The sequence below is a fragment of the Lasioglossum baleicum genome, chromosome 14, assembly GCF_051020765.1.
Source record: "Lasioglossum baleicum chromosome 14, iyLasBale1, whole genome shotgun sequence".
In the NCBI taxonomy this organism is placed as follows: Eukaryota; Metazoa; Arthropoda; class Insecta; order Hymenoptera; family Halictidae; genus Lasioglossum; species Lasioglossum baleicum.
In genome coordinates this window covers 3,315,710-3,333,313 of record NC_134942.1, presented here as the reverse complement: position 1 = coordinate 3,333,313, position 17,604 = coordinate 3,315,710, and the positions used below count along the sequence as shown (strand labels likewise).

General features: G+C 44.3%; 1 protein-coding gene across 2 annotated transcripts in view; it reads left to right on the top strand.

Moving 5' to 3' along the window:
• Positions 1–17,604, top strand: part of Chi (LIM domain-binding protein 2 Chi) — a 198,856-nt gene that overhangs the window by 26,493 nt on the left and 154,759 nt on the right. The window lies entirely within an intron of this gene.

Genomic DNA, 17,604 nt, shown 5'->3' with positions numbered 1-17,604 from the left:
GGGTTTCGTTCAACGGCGGCCTCTGCTCTCGAGAGAGGTTTTTTTTCGGCCGTGTTACGCGCAGTACGCGACTCTTCTTCCTTTTCTTTTTTTCCTCGGTTGGTCTCCGAGAGGCTGGCCTCTTTTTACCCCGGAGTCCCGAGCAGCGTAGACGTATCTGGAGCACACACGTGACTATTCTTGAAGGAGAGAGCCTGCTATAGTACTACTCGCCTGTTCGTGTCAATGGGTTCGTACCCTCGCCTCGCCTCGCCTCGCCACGGCTTGCCTTGCGTCACGGCTGTCCGTTTTTTGCCGCGGCTTCGGGGACCAATGATTAATTATCGCACCGGCCACTCATCCCGCGAGCCTGACGGGACGCAAAAAGAAAGAGACACCGATCGACGACTTCATTTCCTGGTGTAACGTTCGCCGGCCGATTCATGCACCCTTCCACGATTCGATTCGACGATTCGCTAGGCCGCGAAAACATTTATTCCGCGATTTTTGGGATGTCGAAGATGTCCCTGTAACCCCTGCCATGGAAAGGTTCAGAACTACATACTTAGAAATTCTTTTTGAAAGTCGCTCTAGAAGCCAGAGATTTGATTTCACTCTACGAGAAAGAATTGTTCAGAGAGAAATGAATCTGAATTGATCATTAGGTATCATGCCAGTCGAAGCACGCAACGACAGCCTAAATATCAATAAAAAACGGTATCGTCCCATTTGCGTCTGACCGCCGCGGAGGCCGATAAAAGTTCCTCTTCCAGTCCATAAATCGTGATTAATTTTCTGTCGGTGGTGGAGAAATATAGCCGGGCTCCTCGGCAAAAGCGTTTTCCCGGTCTGTCCGGCTTGATTTTATTAAAAGTAGATCGCCCTGGAACGCGCTGGGCTTCTCTTTCTCTCTCTATCTCCGTTTTTCTTTTTTTTTTCATCGCAAATTAATTTCGCACGGACGGACGAGGGGCGAAAGGTGCTTGCTCGTCGGAGGCCGGGGACAGGGGACGTGTTCCTACGTCATTAATTTGACAGACGAGCACGCGGCACACTAGACGTCGTCCGCCGTTCTACGTACGAGAGGCCGCGTGTGCGGGCTCGGTTAATTGACACTTAATTGGCCGTAATTAAGTTAACTTCGCGAGGCACGTGGCCCTCGGCTCCAACGGAGAGATTGACCAGGCGCAAACAACGCGGTTTATTGAATATATGATGAATGATGCACACTTTTAGGCTCCTCAGATCTCGGCCAGTTTTTCAACAATGTTGCTGTCCTACTTCCACCCGCGGCGTTGTTCTCTGGCCTTTGTGTTCGTGCAACCTGGTTACTCTCTGGCCCGAGATGCTGTTGAAACGTTCATGTTACTTTCGGGACTCGGCGAGATCACTGCGTTCTTCCTGTCCTCTTCGCGAAGATCCTTTATTCCGTTCTCTGTGCAGGCAAGCTAATTGATAAAACTGGCGGTGTTGGGCATCAACCAGTCAGCAAGATCATTTCAGACAGAAGATTTCTACATTATGTGTTGCCATCCTCTTTGTTCTCGCTCTTAATTTTATTCTTTGTTCTTTAGGCAGACTACTTAGCTCATCGACTTGCTAGACTTGTTCTCGAACGATGTGCGCTACTTTCCAGTTCCACAAAGATAGTTGCATCTCTTGTGCTACTTTTCAACCATCTTTCACGTAGACAATTCCCAATTGTTCTTGAACGATCGACTTCCAATTTGCTACTTTTTCAACCATCTTTTACGTAGACAACTCCCAATTGCTCCTGATCGATCCACTTTCAGGACTTCTTTACTCAATCGTGTTATCCTCTTTGCTCTCGCGAAGATCCTTCATTCTGTCCTCTGTGCAGGCAAGCTAATTGATCCTGAAACTGGCGTAATTGATTCACGCTGCTTTCGGGACTCAACAAGATCATTTCAGACCCTTTTTTCTATTGTACATTACGTATTGCCGTCCTCTTTGTTCACGCCCTTCGCTTCATTCACGACTCTCTTTACCTCTTGCTCTTAATTTATTCTTTGCCCTACGAGCAGACTAGTTAGCTTCTCGACTTGCTAGACTTGTTCTCGAACGACGTGTGCTACTTTCCAGTTCCACAAAGGTAGGTGCATCTTGTGCTACTTCTTCAACTGTCTTTTGCATACATAGACAATTCCCAGTTGCATCTTGTGCTACTTTGCTCAACTATCTTTTACGTAGACAATTTCCAATTGCTCTTGAACGATCCGCTTCCAGGATCCACAAAGATAATTGCATCTTGTGCTACTTTTTCCACAATCTCAAGATCCGCTTTGTCCCTCGCTCTTCATCTCGTTCTTTGTCTTTCACCCAGCGCCCGCCGACTTGCCAGACTTGTTCCCGAACAATTTATGCTACCGTCGAACCACTGCTACCCGGTTGCTCCTGAACTTGACGGACACGCTCATGAACAATTCACACTGGAGACGTGATTAGTCCTCGGCGCCTGTCATCCTACAGTCCATTCGCCCAGCAATATAGTTGCCAATTGAAATGCAAAGTTGGAAACCGAACACAATGGCTCCGCCGATGATTTTTTCTTCGCGTTCTAGGCGAGTCCGGAATCGACATTCCTCGGGACATTGTTGCACCGGTGAGTGCATTCGAGGAGAAAGGATCTTCGCGAAGTCGGAGAGCTCTTCCGATGTGCAGACGGTACGGGATGATCGTACTCTTTCAATTAACTACCGTTATATTTAATAACTTTTATATACATTATCACAAAAATTCAGAACATCGGTCAATCCTAAATGCAGCGTACTGTTGTTCAAACTACTGGAAGTAATACTTTTAAATATCGTTCCCTAGTTGTATGCTTGATGTATAGACTGCGGATTTTATGCATTTATGAGAAAAATGGGTACACGCAATTTAAAACAGTGGAGGTATTAAAAAGATGAAAGGCCACCAGTGCATTAGTTTTACCTTAACAAGATAATTCAAAGAAGAGTGAAATTTTTATTTGGCTCCTGTGTTTTGCATAAAAATCCGCAGTCTATATGTATAAGGTTCCGGTAGGTAAAGTGTTAAGCAACGTCCACACTGCGGCGACATCAAGCACCTCGTTGTCGCGGTTTGTCTAGAATAGAAGAAGGAGGCGCCAAAAGAGGCGGGAAAAAGTTGCTCGTCTGTTGCACCACTGTGGACACAGCTTTTGACTGCAGGGGGAGGCCATAGGGAGCGCGCGATGATGGGTGACCATAGTCCCCGGTAGCAGCGGGAGGATAATATTGGAGGTAATCCGATTCTGTTATTAAATATTCGGCGCGCGAGATCCGCGTCTCGGCGAGCACGCGCTCGCCATCGATCAAGGATACGCTCGAGCGAGGAGAAGGATACGCGAGGACCTCGAGTCAGGGTCAGACTCGGGAAGGTGGCGACCTAACCTGAAATCCCGAGGCAGGTAATTCACCTCCACCTTGAATTCCGGCGTCTGGTGCGTATATGTAATCACCTGTCGCTGATGGAGACTGACCTTCTGCACACTTTCGCCCGTTTCACATCACCGTGAAGCGAATACATTTGCATCTCGTCTCCTTCCAATATATCTCGCTCCCTCCTCTACCCCTTCTCTCTCTTTCCCCCCTCTCTTTCTTTCTTTCGTTGGTCTCGTTCTTTTTCATTCTGTCGTTCGACAAAAGGCGACGGGATGTTCGGCGTCCTTGGACGACGCTGCTAGTCTCTCTTTCTCTCTCTCTTTGGCTCTCTCTCTCTCTCTCTCTCTCTCTCTCTCTCTCTCTCTCTCTCACCGGCTAGCGCCGCGGAATAATCCCTTGTCCTTGCGCGCGCGCGCCGCGTCCGTTTATAGATCGGCTTGATCATCGCGCGCTTTTATCATTTCTTCTCCGTTTTCTACCTTTTCGGGTCACCGTACCGGCGGATACGGGCCTCGGCCGCTCACATTTGGGTTAATGATTCCCGCTCTCGGTCCACGGAATCAAGTGCTCCGTGGGCGGAGCTCGGCTTTCGTCGAGTGCTACAGATCGTTACCGCCGTTCCCAAGGTCTCCGAGACTTCGGCCGGATCGCTGCACCAGAACAGATCCGATCTGGAGGGCTCGGATCCTCTGAGAAAATACCCGGCCGCGCTGGATTCCTCGCGGCTAGAACACCGAACGTGGGCTGGGATTGCCCAGGGGCCAATGCTGTGGCTCCGGTAGAATCGGGAACAACCGATCCGTTTTTACTCGGCGCACTGAATACGTAGTGCATCTACAGAGCCGTGTTGTCTAGAAACAACAGGATTGGTAGACTACTGTTTCTTTATTCGATGTAGTTTGTCTTGGAGCGTGGCCCGCGGGGCAATTTCGGAATGCTCCCGGAGCAAAGAGCATTGTTGACCACATAGTCAGTCATTGTCCTTGATGAGTCCGATTGTCCGTCGTCGTTTTTCACCATTTTTTTTTACTTTCGCACAATGATAACTAAATTGCGGATCTTTATGCAAGATTTTGTTCAACCTTTTATACGTATCAAATTACAAATTGTATCGTTAAAATGTGGCCTGCTATTTTCCCTGGTTTGTATGAATTCATAAAATCAATAATGACAGCACAATGATGTACAGGGTGTCTTGTTTCAATCGAACCACGCAATTATCTCCTGAACTATACATTGCTCAGTTGACGTCGCTTCCGAGATCTCAAGGCGACCTCTGCTATTCTGAATAGAACTGTATGTTTTCATTTAGCCAAGCTTGTAGCCCGTTCCGTGGCGAATTCGTCAAGCTAAATATATTGGTGTTTCGAGGTCAGTCAAGTTCATTTATTGCAGTCCAAATGATACCTTTATTAAATGTGTCTGTTCAGCAACTTTTGTGTAGATAGGGCTGTCTGTTGGGGACCTAAACTGGTCCCAGCTATCTCGCAGTCTTCAACGAAGGGCTTCCATAATTTTGGTGAGCGGGTCGCGCTCTGGTACCCCCGGTCCCCAAATTCACCACGAAATGAAGTAGCAAGGATTCCCGCGGGAAATCTCAGGGAAGGTCCCATATCCCCTGTCGTGTCCGGTCATCCCGGCTCCCCTCGGGCTCCCAGTAATTGGCAGAAAAGAGGTCGTTTTGTTTTCGGGCCCGCGCCGTCTAGAAGTATAAAAATTCGGCCGGTTTCTCGAGATGTAGATGCGTTCTCGGAAGCGGGTTGGGCCTTGTCCGTGGAGCCAGGTGAACCGTGAGGGGCGGGAGCGAGAAGAGGAGATAGAGAGAGAGAGAGAGAGGGAGAGGAGGGAGAGGACGAGCCCGATCCTGATGTAAAACCCGGCGAAAGTATTGTCCCTGGTTGCTGGCGGCAATAGCATTGTCCCGTGGCGCAAAAGTTCGCGTCCTACCCGCCGGGACAACTATTGTCCTTTGTTGCGCCGTTGCTTCTCCCTGCGTTCTCTCTTCGTTGCTTCTTTTCCCTCTTGCTGGTGCTGCTGTTGCTGCCGTGGTTGGTGTGCCTCCACCTCCGAACCCTGTGCCCTCTCCCCTCTATACCTCGTCGTCTCTTCCTCCTCTTTCTGTTCTATCCACCATTTCTGGCATCCTCCTGCGGCGTCTGCTCGCGCTTGTTTGTTTCCACGCGCTTTAACGAATTCCGACCTTCGGGAACAGACGTAACGCCGTTACGTCGCGCGAGATTCTCCGTTTCTCGATCATCGGTCTCCTCCTCGATCCGCGATCCAACGATTATAACACCCCCAAAGGACTCCTAAGACGGAGCAGGGTCACAGGGGTGGTTCCTCGGGTTACCAGCATTCTGCCAACAATCTTCGGCGCCCAGGCGTCAAAGGGCTGCAAGGTTCTCTCCTTTTGACACTTTTCACCTTGGACACGTATCAGTCCGCCGGAATCGCGTTTGATACCCGACTTTCGAGCTGATCCCGAGGCGCTGCTTTGCTATTCTAATGCCGGCGAGGAATATTCCGCGTTGCGAAAGCTGCGGAGCCACGGCGAATTTTCAGAAACCGACGCCTTTGGCGCACACGGCGAATTCGTTCTCGGTACTTTTCAAGGCCGCTTGATAGGCGTCGAACTGTTGCGTAGATTTTTTCGCGAGCGACACAACCGAAAGATACTGCGTCCTTCGGTAGAGGAACGAGGGTCTATCTCGATCTAAGAAAATTCATATTTTCCACAAAAATTCGCAATTCAGCGATTTCTTAAGAAGGTAGAAATGCAGAGTGCATCCAGCCTAAACAATTGTTGATTGTAATAACGGCAAGTCTGTCGATAAAGTAGGTGCAAACAATTATCATCTGAACAGATAGTTGTAGTGACACCTGTTGTGTACTACTGCGTGTTGTGTATACTCTGAACAATGTATCTAATACAGTCTCTGTACGACCGCACAACCAGAAGGTCTTATATACAAGTATCAGATTAAAGTGTTATATTAAAACCAGTCTATACATATATTCCTACTCTGCTCATACCCAGTAAAAGTAATACTGTTATTACAACAGATAAAATTCAACAGGTTATGGGCCCAGGTCCAAAGAAAAGTAAAAAAGGTAAAAACTAAAAACTAACCTAATACTAAGAGCTGTCGAAAAGTCTAAGCAAAATTAAAATCAAGTAAGAAAAAATAAAGAGCAGTAATAAGTAAAACTGTAGGAAAGTGAAAAAATTAATAAGGCAAACAAGTTAAACCACAAGTGTTCTGTTCGAAATTCAAATACACGTGGTCGTGAAACAAAAGTGAAAATGGCTGCCAGAAACGGTTATAATGAAGCAGATCATATAGAAAAACTGAAGGACGAAACCAACTTTCAGTTCTGGAAATTCCAAGTGACGATTCTATTTAAGTCGCAAAACATACTCGATGTAGCGACTGGGAAAATTGTGCCAGCAAACGATTGGAACGAGCAAAAGAAGCTAGACTGGGAACTTAAGGATGCAAAAGCGCAAAAAGTTATCATACTTTCAAGTGAGAAAAAACCGCAAATGCATCTCCTGCATTGTAAAACCTCAATGGAAATGTTCAAGAAATTAACGGCCATATACGGAAAAGATACGGAACAAATGAAATGTACATTGCTGCAAGAATTCTTTAACTGTACTTTCGAAAAAGGAAGCGATATATCGACTCACGTGAGTACTCTTGAAAACTTAGCTCATCGATTAAATTCATTGGATCAAACAATAGACGATACAATGTTAATAACAAAAATATTAGCTACTCTTCCTGTTCAGTTCAAACATTTCGCAAGCGCGTGGGATTCGACGCCATTGGCCGAAAGGACCTTGACGAATTTAATAACAAGGTTACAGCTAGAAGAAAACAGAAACAAACAAAAGGACGATTCGCCCGACAATGTTGCCTTTAAAGCTTCTGTTAGAAGGTGTTTCAAATGCAATGGTTTTAACCATTTGGCTAAGTATTGCAGGTCAACAGAACGTAATCGCAACGAAAGAGGATATAAGGAGAAATCTTTCGAATCGGCGAGTGACCAATCATCACAAAGATGCGGAATCTGTAAGAAATCTAACCACTTAGAGAGAGACTGTTACTTTAGAAAGAATAAAAATGTATCAACTGCTAGACGTACTCAAGACAAGGTATGTTTCTACGTTAATAAAAACAATGACTGTGAAAATAAATGGGTAGTTGACTCAGGTGCATCGAACCACATGATTAACAACATTAATCTTCTAAGTGATGTAAAAACTGTAGAGTCCGAAATATCTACTGCAAAAAAGTCGGTAACTATGAAGGCCAAAGCAACAGGGCAAGTAATAACTGAAAATTGCACACTAAACAATGTAATACTGTTTCCAGAACTCACGAAAAATTTATTGTCTGTAAATGCAATCACTCAAAACAATGGAAAGGTTGTGTTCACCAAGGACAAAGTAGAGATTTCAAAAAATAATACAACGGTACTTGAAGGATCTCGAGGACAGAATGGACTATATGCAATCGATTTCAATAAAACAAACAAAACTACAAGTTTGCTAACATTGCAAAACGAGACCTTACTATGGCACCGAAAACTTGGGCATTTGAGCGGAGCAAACATGAAGAAATTGGAAAAATTAAGTAAAGGTATGAACTCAATGTCTATATCTACTAATAACCTAGAAACATGTGACATATGCATGAGAGCGAAACAAACGCGAAAACCGTTTAATACGGAGAGAAACAGAGCCTCAAAACCATTGGAAATCATACATTCCGACGTGTGTGGACCGATAGAACCACCTACCTGGGACGGGATGAGATATTTTGTAACAATTCTCGATGACTTCACGCATTTCACAGCTGTATTTCCCATCAAAGGAAAATATGAGGTAACAGAAACAATTAAATATTATTTAAATCAATGTAAAACTAAATGGGGAAAACAAGTAACAAAGCTGCGGTGTGACAATGGTAGAGAATTTGCAAATAAAGATCTAGAACAATGGTGTAAAAACAATGGAACCGTATTAGATTTTACGATACCTTATTCTCCACAGCTAAACGGCAAAGCCGAAAGGTTGAACCGGACAATTATGGAAAAAGCAAGAGCTCTTTTGCTGGATTCCGGATTAAACAAAGAGATGTGGGGAGAAGCTGTAAGAACAGCAGTTTATTTGTTAAACAGAAGTCCTACCACCACGAGTGATAAAACGCCAGCGGAAAATTGGCATGGAACAATTCCTAACCTGGATAATTTACAAATCTTCGGATGTAACGCCTATGCAAAAAAGCTTGGACGACTAAAAAAATTAGATGAAAGGAGTACTAAATATGTTATGGTTGGCTACTCCACTTGCGGATATCGCTTATGGGATGAACAAAATAGAAAAATAACACTAGCACGAGATGTAATCTTTAACAATGAGAATAAAGAAGAACAAGAAAACAATGAAAGTAAAATATCAAAGGTAATGATTAGAATAGAAGACAGTAAAACAGACGAACATCAAACAGAGAATACAGAAGAAAATCAAGAAGAAGAAAACTCGGAAGAGACAGACAGATCAGAAAACTCTGAAGAGACAGGCAGATTAGAAAACTCGGAAGAAAACGAAACATCTGCAAATGAGGATGAAGATATACAAAATACTGATCAAGATCGACAAGAAATGCCAAGAAGAAGTGAAAGACAAAGAAATCTACCAGAAAGACTTGGAGAGTACTATGTACATCTAACGTACAAGGAAGCAATCTATGGAGAAGATGCAGAAAAATGGAAAGCTGCAATCGAAGAGGAAAAGACATCCTTAAAAAAAAATAAAACATGGATTGAGGTAGATCCTAATCACATATCAGACAAAAAGATTTTGAGTGCAAGATGGATATTCAAAATAAAGGATGATGGAAGACACAGGGCACGTTTAGTAGTCAGAGGATGTGAACAACAAAAAGGAGTTGACTTCAACGAAACCTATAGTCCTGTGCTACATGCAAATCTTTTCAGACTGTTAATGGCCTTATCTGTTTTAGGAAATTACAAAATTCTGAAATTTGATATAAAAACTGCGTTCCTGTATGGACACTTAGATGAGGAAGTCTATATAAAGTTACCAGAAGGATTCGGAAACACAAACAAATTCTGTAAGTTGCAAAAAGCTTTGTACGGACTGAAACAAGCTCCAATAAATTGGAATCAACGTTTCAAATCATTTGTAAAACAAAACGGGCTAGATCCGATTCCTTCAGACCAATGTATTTTCAAATCAAAGGGAGGTCATTTGATATTGGCAATATACGTAGACGACGGAATAATACTAAGTAAAAATACTAAATATTTGAATCAAATTAAAGAAAAACTGTCAAAAGAATTTGAGGTAAAATTTTTTGGCTCTTTTGAAAATTTCTTAGGTGTTAATATAACTAGAAATAATACTTCGTTAATATTAGATCAAAGTAAATTTGTTGAAAAAGTATTAACAGAATATGGAATGGGAAATTCAAAGGCTGTTTCCACTCCTATAGTAAGTATTCATACGAATACTAATTTAAATGATGAAACATCAGATACTCGTTTTCCTTATAGAGAATTAGTTGGTAATTTACAATATCTAACGTCGAAAACTCGACCGGACATCGCGTTCGCTGTCAATTACGTAAGCAGATTCGTAGACAAACCAACAAACCTAGATATAAGTAATATAAAACGCATTCTCAGATATTTACAGGGAACTAAAAACATTGGTATTCAGTTTTCAAAACAAAACGCTCAACGAGAAAATGAATTAATTGGCTACAGCGATTCGGACTTTGCTGGTGACGTATCCACAAGAAAGAGTACTACTGGCTTTGTCATATTTTATGGAAATGGACCTATCAGCTGGTGCTCCCACAAACAATCCATAGTTGCACTGTCAACCACCGAATCCGAATACATCGCTGCTGCAGAATGTTGTAGAGAACTTACATACCTAAAAACTGTGTTAGAAACTTTAACTAATTCAAAGGTAAAGGCTACACTATTAATAGACAATCAGAGCGCTTTGAGCCTAATTAAAAACGGAATAATTCATAAAAGAAGCAAACATATTGATGTACGATTTCAATTTATCAGCGAAAAATATAATGAAGGGACTATTGACATAGAATACTGTCCATCTGAAAAACAGTTAGCTGATCTACTAACTAAACCCTTAAGCAATGTAAAATTTAAAGAATTTAAGAATAGTTTACAATATACTATGTAGAAACAAGCATTAATTAACAGCGCTCATGAATCAATGATGTGTATTACACAGTTTGGTTTATTGTTCTTGTGACTACATATGTTAAAAGCTATAGACAAGGCAATTCAGTAATATTTTTTGGTTTCTAAAAGAAATAATATTCAATCTATGTTGTAATTATAGAAATAAAAAAATTAATAAATCTCTTAGACAAACTTACCGTTAAGAGGAAGTGTTGATTGTAATAACGGCAAGTCTGTCGATAAAGTAGGTGCAAACAATTATCATCTGAACAGATAGTTGTAGTGACACCTGTTGTGTACTACTGCGTGTTGTGTATACTCTGAACAATGTATCTAATACAGTCTCTGTACGACCGCACAACCAGAAGGTCTTATATACAAGTATCAGATTAAAGTGTTATATTAAAACCAGTCTATACATATATTCCTACTCTGCTCATACCCAGTAAAAGTAATACTGTTATTACAACAGAAAAAATTCAACAACAATTGTCTGTCTTTCGATCGAAGCAAGGTGTACACTTGTTCTAATTACTTCGTGCAGGATAATCTTCGAAAAGCAGAGCGTACTAGGTAGCGGATAATAGCAGTTTTTCGCGTGATCCATAACGCATTAATTACGGGTTTATGGGAATCGATGAGACTTAATGGGACGAGCTGCGAATTAAAATCGCCGGCTATCTTGTCTATGATCGCACAGATAATTGCAGGCCTGTCGCGGCGCACGGTTAGGCGTAATTCCACTGACATCTTCACCGATCGTCCCGCGCCGGTGTCTGGCCGCAAAACCGGGCGGTAATCGTTTGCATAGGTGTATAGCGTATGCATATGCAGCCGAGATTTTTACGGGACACAGCAATTTGTACCTGAAAGTATGCGCTGAGTCGCCGTCAGCTCGTGTCTAAATGGCCGGATACAAATGCTTCGCATTGTTGCCAGTGAAACCGGTCGATCGTTGCTTATGATTACGCTCGACTCGAACTCTCCGCGATCGCTACGTTCAACTTTGGCTCGCCGATCGCTGAATAATTAACAATCTTCACAATAGCAGAACGATAAAATGAAAGATTAAAAATTAATCTTGAAAATCCTGAACTTATTGTTCTGACGATTGTTCGAAATACGGAGGGAAATGTTTTGAGGAACCGTTCCCGGAAAAAACGGCTCGCAGCAGTGCCGCAAACACCGTAAATTACGAAGTCTCTCGGCATCGCGAAAATATAGAAAATCGTTACGAGAAACAGGGAATGCCAGAGTTCCCAGCAAAACGGCGATGAATTCGCGCGCGTCCCCGGGAACCTCGACCCGTTCTGCCCGGGATAGCTACTGTCCTTCTTTCCGGTTTTTCTGTCGTTCGTTCGTGCAATATTCTAGCCTACAAAAAGGGCAGGCAGCGCAATATTAGATTGCGCGTCCGGCTCGCTGCCGCCGGAACGAAACTGCGAAGATCCTCAAAAGTGTTTATTAATATACTCTTGATTCCCCGTCCTGTGGGGTATCTTGCTTCTCTTGAGCGCCTTTGCTCGAGCGAACGAGTCTCCTAAACCGAGTCTCCCAGTACTTGGGTTCTCCTGAAAAATCAGTGCGATGGAAAGATCAATGTTTGTGAATGTCTTCTTCGTGAAAGTCTGAAATGAGTCAGCTGTAACGCGTGCACATATACATAAGTCTAATAATAAACAAATATAATCATCATAAAATTGACGCGACTCAACATCCGTTTACTAATACCGAAACGAACTAGCGCAAAGTGCAGGCTGCTCCTGTCAATGAAGCAGACGGAGCTTGTATGAAACGCGCAAAATTCGTGCGGTGTTCAATCAATATTCAACGTGTTAACGGTTAAATATTCTCTAACAGAAAAAGATCATCATTTTATTTGAAGTAAAGGAAATATTTTCAAAATCTTACGCTGCAAGGGGTTGATTTCCAGCGGATGGGGCTGCGTTTCCTCTCGAGGTCCATCATCAAGGTGACTTTTGGCGCGAGGCACACCTGCACGTGGTTCCTCTGGATAGCCGGAGAGCTCGCCGAGTCATCCAAAGACCTAGATCCTCCTTATCCCGGCTCGATTCGTCGAACCGTGTACACACACTCGCGTGCCCGTCTTTTTTCTCGCGGTCGAGGGCCCGGCACGTGTGTTTTTTCTCTTTCCATTCTTTCCTTCTCCTTCTCCCCTCTCTCTCTCCCTCTCTTGTTTCTCTCTCTGTGTCGCCTCTCTCTCGAGTTTTTTGTCCCGGTTTTTTCCCCGACGCTCGGACCGATTCCACGTCAATAGCATCGCTGCTCGTTAATACATCGTCGGACAATAGTTTCGCCGCGGCTTTTCGCCGTGAGCCCACCTCCTCTCTCTCTCCCCCCTTTCCTCCTCCTCCTCCCTCTCTCTCTCCCTCCCCCTCGTCGGCCTCCACCGTTCTTCGTTTCCCACCTCTCTCTCTCTCTCTCTCTCTCTCTCTCTCTCTCTCTCTCTCTCTCTCTCTCTCTCTCTCTCTCTCCTCCCCTCGTCGCCCCCCTCCGCCCTTTCTCTTGACTCACCTACACACGAGCGTTGCGCGCGCGCGCCACGGTAGGTACGTGTGTTATATCACATTATGTACGGCCGCGTGTTGGCCCACGTATCTATGGCCTATGTATACATGCGTTATTCCCGGTGCATGTACTGGGTGAGTCACCTAACTGCGGAACCTGAAATATTTTGCGAACTGTCAATCTTTCCGTCGTTGCCCGGGTCTCGCGTTGCACACCCCCGTCGATGGAGGGGTGGTTTACCCCTTGGCACAATTTTCCGCGGCCCGGTGATTCGTTCGTTACCGGTATCCCTTTCTTCTTGAGCTATCGGTAGCATCGGTTATCGTCAATTATCCACGGCCATCGTGTAGCGGTGCTCGGAGTCGGAACCACCCTCCAGGGTGGCGCGGCGACTCGGTTTTTACGAAACTTAATTCGCGCGCGACTCGCTCGCTTCCTCAGACACTGCGTCTCCATTGCTGATGTTCCTTTTTCGGTTAAAGTTAGGTATCCTCGGGTATCGTCTGCTATCGTCAGCTGTCCTCTGGCGGAGTCAAGCATTCTCGGTTATCCCCAGCTATCAAGTATTTACTATCCTCGGCTATCGTCGAGTATTCTCAGCTATCATGAGTTATCGTCAGCCACGATCACCAGGACCAAGATGAGCGAACCAACCCCCGAGCTCTGAGCGCATCGGCTGGGTTCTCGCGAAATTTAATTGCGCGCGATTCGCCCGCTCGACCGGCAGGAAATACGATCGTGCGCGCTGCGTCCTTTTTCCTTCGTCCTGCTTGCTGCCTCGCCCACCCCCGACGCGTGCATGCCTCGCGAGGCGGGAGAACATTTTACGGCAGCATACATTAATGTTTTACAGGGGAACAAGGGAGGGCAGCGCGGCGAAGGCATACTTCATTAGCGGAAATATAACGTATATTTGCGCAAAATGGAGTTGTTGATGCAGGTTCGGAGAATTTATCGATCGCGCAATTATATTCTCTCTCTTCCGAAGGTAACTCTCTGCCGGCGCGTAGGCGTCGTCGTCGCTTCGTGGACGTCAAAAGCGAGGGAGGGAAAAGGAGAGAGAGCCCGCGACGAATCTCCTTCCTCTTCTCCTGCTTATGCTTCTTCTTCTTCTTCTTCTTCTTCTTCTTCCTCCTCCTGCTCAGCTGCTGCTGCTTCCTCTTCTTCCACTTCTTCGCCCTTTTTTAGCTTTCTTTTTAGGGCACCCCGTTTGTGAACGCCCCTCCCTTCCACTTTCCATGTAATATGTTTATATGCCTTGTGCGAAACACTTTCCTGCATGGCGGACTTGGTGTACAGGGTGGCTCGAAACCCTTGGACCGATACTGTATCATATTTTGCTCGTTGTTGCTTGATTAGGTTCTTTTTGTCGTGGTTAAATTGTCAACTGTTCTATTAACCTCTAGCCAATTTATTATAATTATACTGTAGATTGTAAACGCCTGTCCACAGTGTGTTGCAATTATTCTCTACATTATTAACCTCTCTGCCCGATGTATTATAATTATCCTTTATGACAAACCTCTGCTCAAAGATTTACCGTTAATTTGCAATATCTAGTCACCAGCCAACACTATTATTGCACCCTTCAGGAAACTATCCTATCTCTAACCGATAAATCATCCCCTATGTGATCAACCTGGGTGTCCATTTCTACTCTTTATTCAACGGTTTTGATGTGTTTAAGATTTCAGATATTCAGTCCTCTCAGAAATGTATTCTTAATATTCTAAAAATTTCATTTCGGCAGGTCCTCTTTGAGGATTAATGTTTATTAACACACACATTTAGTAGAACTGCATAAAGATCCTCAATCTAATCGCTGGATTGTAGATGTTTATGCAAAATAAAAGGTCAAAGTTGAATCACGAATATCTTCCAACATTGTTTTTCGGAAACCACCTCTCAAACATTTCCTCTTTCTCAACAACACAAGACTTACCATAGCTGGGATTTCGAACTACTTTTGCAAGTAGAAAATCTTCGGCAAAGAAGTCGGCTCAAAGTGGCAACTTCTTGCCACTTTGTCGCAGGTTCCAGCGAAGAATCCCGCGAGAATCGCTAACGAGTCATTCTTTCGGAATGTTTCGCCGCGATGAGAGTGCTCGAATCGCTCGGAGAGCCTGGCAGTCGTTTCCAGGACGAGTGTCTCGGAAATCGAGCCGGCTACTTTTGGAACACCCTGTATGGGTTGGAAGGACGAGCAGGAGTGTCGGTGACTCTACGTTCACACTGACGCGACGCACACCGGCGCGTCGCGACGCGTTCCGTGCACCAACACGGAACATCCGAGGGAGCGTGTGCGCGCACGAGCGTGGCCACTCACACAAAGGCGCACGATGCACTTGTCGTGCAGCGCGACCAGCAGCGGTGCTCAACGTCGGTCTTTCCATTTGCCTTCGGTGCAACAAACTTCGCGTCGATCTTTCTATCGTTTTGCAAATCATGTTCAGCATGTTCACAAAAATTGAATTTATCGATGCTTTTGCTGACGATGATCTTATACTGAAGAGCATAGCCGAATCTGTGGACCATTCTGTCACAAAATTATTCATGCAAGGAGTATTTGATTTTATGATTGCAGGATTTTTATTGTTACGTTCGGTCTAGGAGTTCAAATATTTTATTTTACGCGGAGCACAATTGCAAGTCGACGTTTTCAGAAAATCATTATATTCGAAGAGCATAGTCGAATCTGTGGACCATTCTTTCAGAAAATTATTCATGCAAGGAGCATTTGAATAATGATTGCAGGATTTTAATTGTTACCTTCGGTCTAGGAGTTGAAATACTTTATTTTACGCGGAGTACAATTGCGAGACACTGTTCTCAGAAAATCATTATATTCGTGTGTTGAGTCACAAAGAATTTAAAGAACACATTTTCACATTGATTAATTCTGGTGTATTTGGTGCAGTAATTGCAGTAACATTTATTTTGAAGCTCTTACGTATCATTCGGAGCAACTGTAGCCCGACGCTGATTGGCATCCAGAGTCCCAGCAAAATGGTCCCCGAGTCAGTCCCTCAAGATGCTCTTCTGGGAACCAAGAATTAGTTCGTGAAGCGACGTGTCCGAGTTCCGAGGCACGGTTCGCGGGAAACGATCGAAGATCTAATCCGCGACACCTGGAAAAAGGCCTAACGAGGGCCAGGGCGCTAATGACATCGGCAAAATAGTCTGAGCGGCACGGGGCAGAGGTTGTAACATAACAGGCCTCCTGGCTCGTTCCCCCGTGTAAATATTTATTCGCGGCGGTCCCGCGTAAAATTGAAAATCTTCATAATGCCGGGCCACAGCGGCGCATACTAAGTCTCGTATTAGCATACATCGCTTAAATCTTGATTCGTGTTTACGCCGCGGGCCACCATCGAGCCTTTCGCGGGGGGATGCTGCCTCTTATTAGCGTGCGAAATGAAGAAATAACGGCCGGGGGTAATGAACGTTTCATCCTGCTGCTCTCCGATCGCGGTGCAATCAAATACACAAGTAACATTGCTCAAATTCTTGAGCAGATTTTTTGGTTGACCGTGAAGGATCGACGATATCGGAATGAACGTACACGGTAGCCGCGATTATTATTTTCCAGTGGAATTGCTTCGGAATTAACGGAAAATTGTTCTTGCTCGTGATCGGTCTGTGAACTGTTGATAGCAAAAAGTGAACGCAATTTGCGTTGATAGCAAAAAAATGTGCCATTGTTACAATTGTACAATTATCCGTTCCAATGGAGCAGTATATTCGTTGGTGCACTATTCGATGCTACTAATTATTCCTTGCGTGAAAGTACTAATCACTAGACAGCGGATTTTATGCATTTATGACAAAAATGCGTACCAGTAATTTAAAACAGCAAATAAATTAGAAGAGCTTAAATATACTGTTCCATTACTTTCCACCTATTAAACATATTAAAAGAAAAAATAAATTTCTCTCTCACTCCAGGATATTGCAATTCAGGTAGAAAATTTCTATTTTGCATCAAGATCCGCTGTCTACTAATCACTGTAGAAGATTGGTTGATTTTAATATCAAATACTGGAATCACTACCGTACGGGTCCCGCTTGTAGGTTCAACTTCTGAAATTCCGAAAAACGAAGCTTCGTCAGCAGTAAATTTCGGCAATTTTCCATAGCAGTCACGCACGCTAGACTTTCATGCAGCGATCCTCGAAAATTAACGTCCTCATCGAAGCGCTCTCGCAGTCAGTTCGGTTCACCTGGCACCGCGGCGAGCGCTATCGAAGGAAGCCGTAAAAATAGACGGACTGAAAACCGTGCGGGGAAAATATGAAAAATTTCGCGCTCGTGGAAGAAGAGAAATCGCTCGGCGGCGTGTCTGAAAGCTTCCAGGTATTAATCACGCGTTGCCCGTAAACCTGTCAATGGTCATATTTTTACCAGTGCCGGCGCGTCGTGCGCTGGTGAAGGAAAAGAAGCA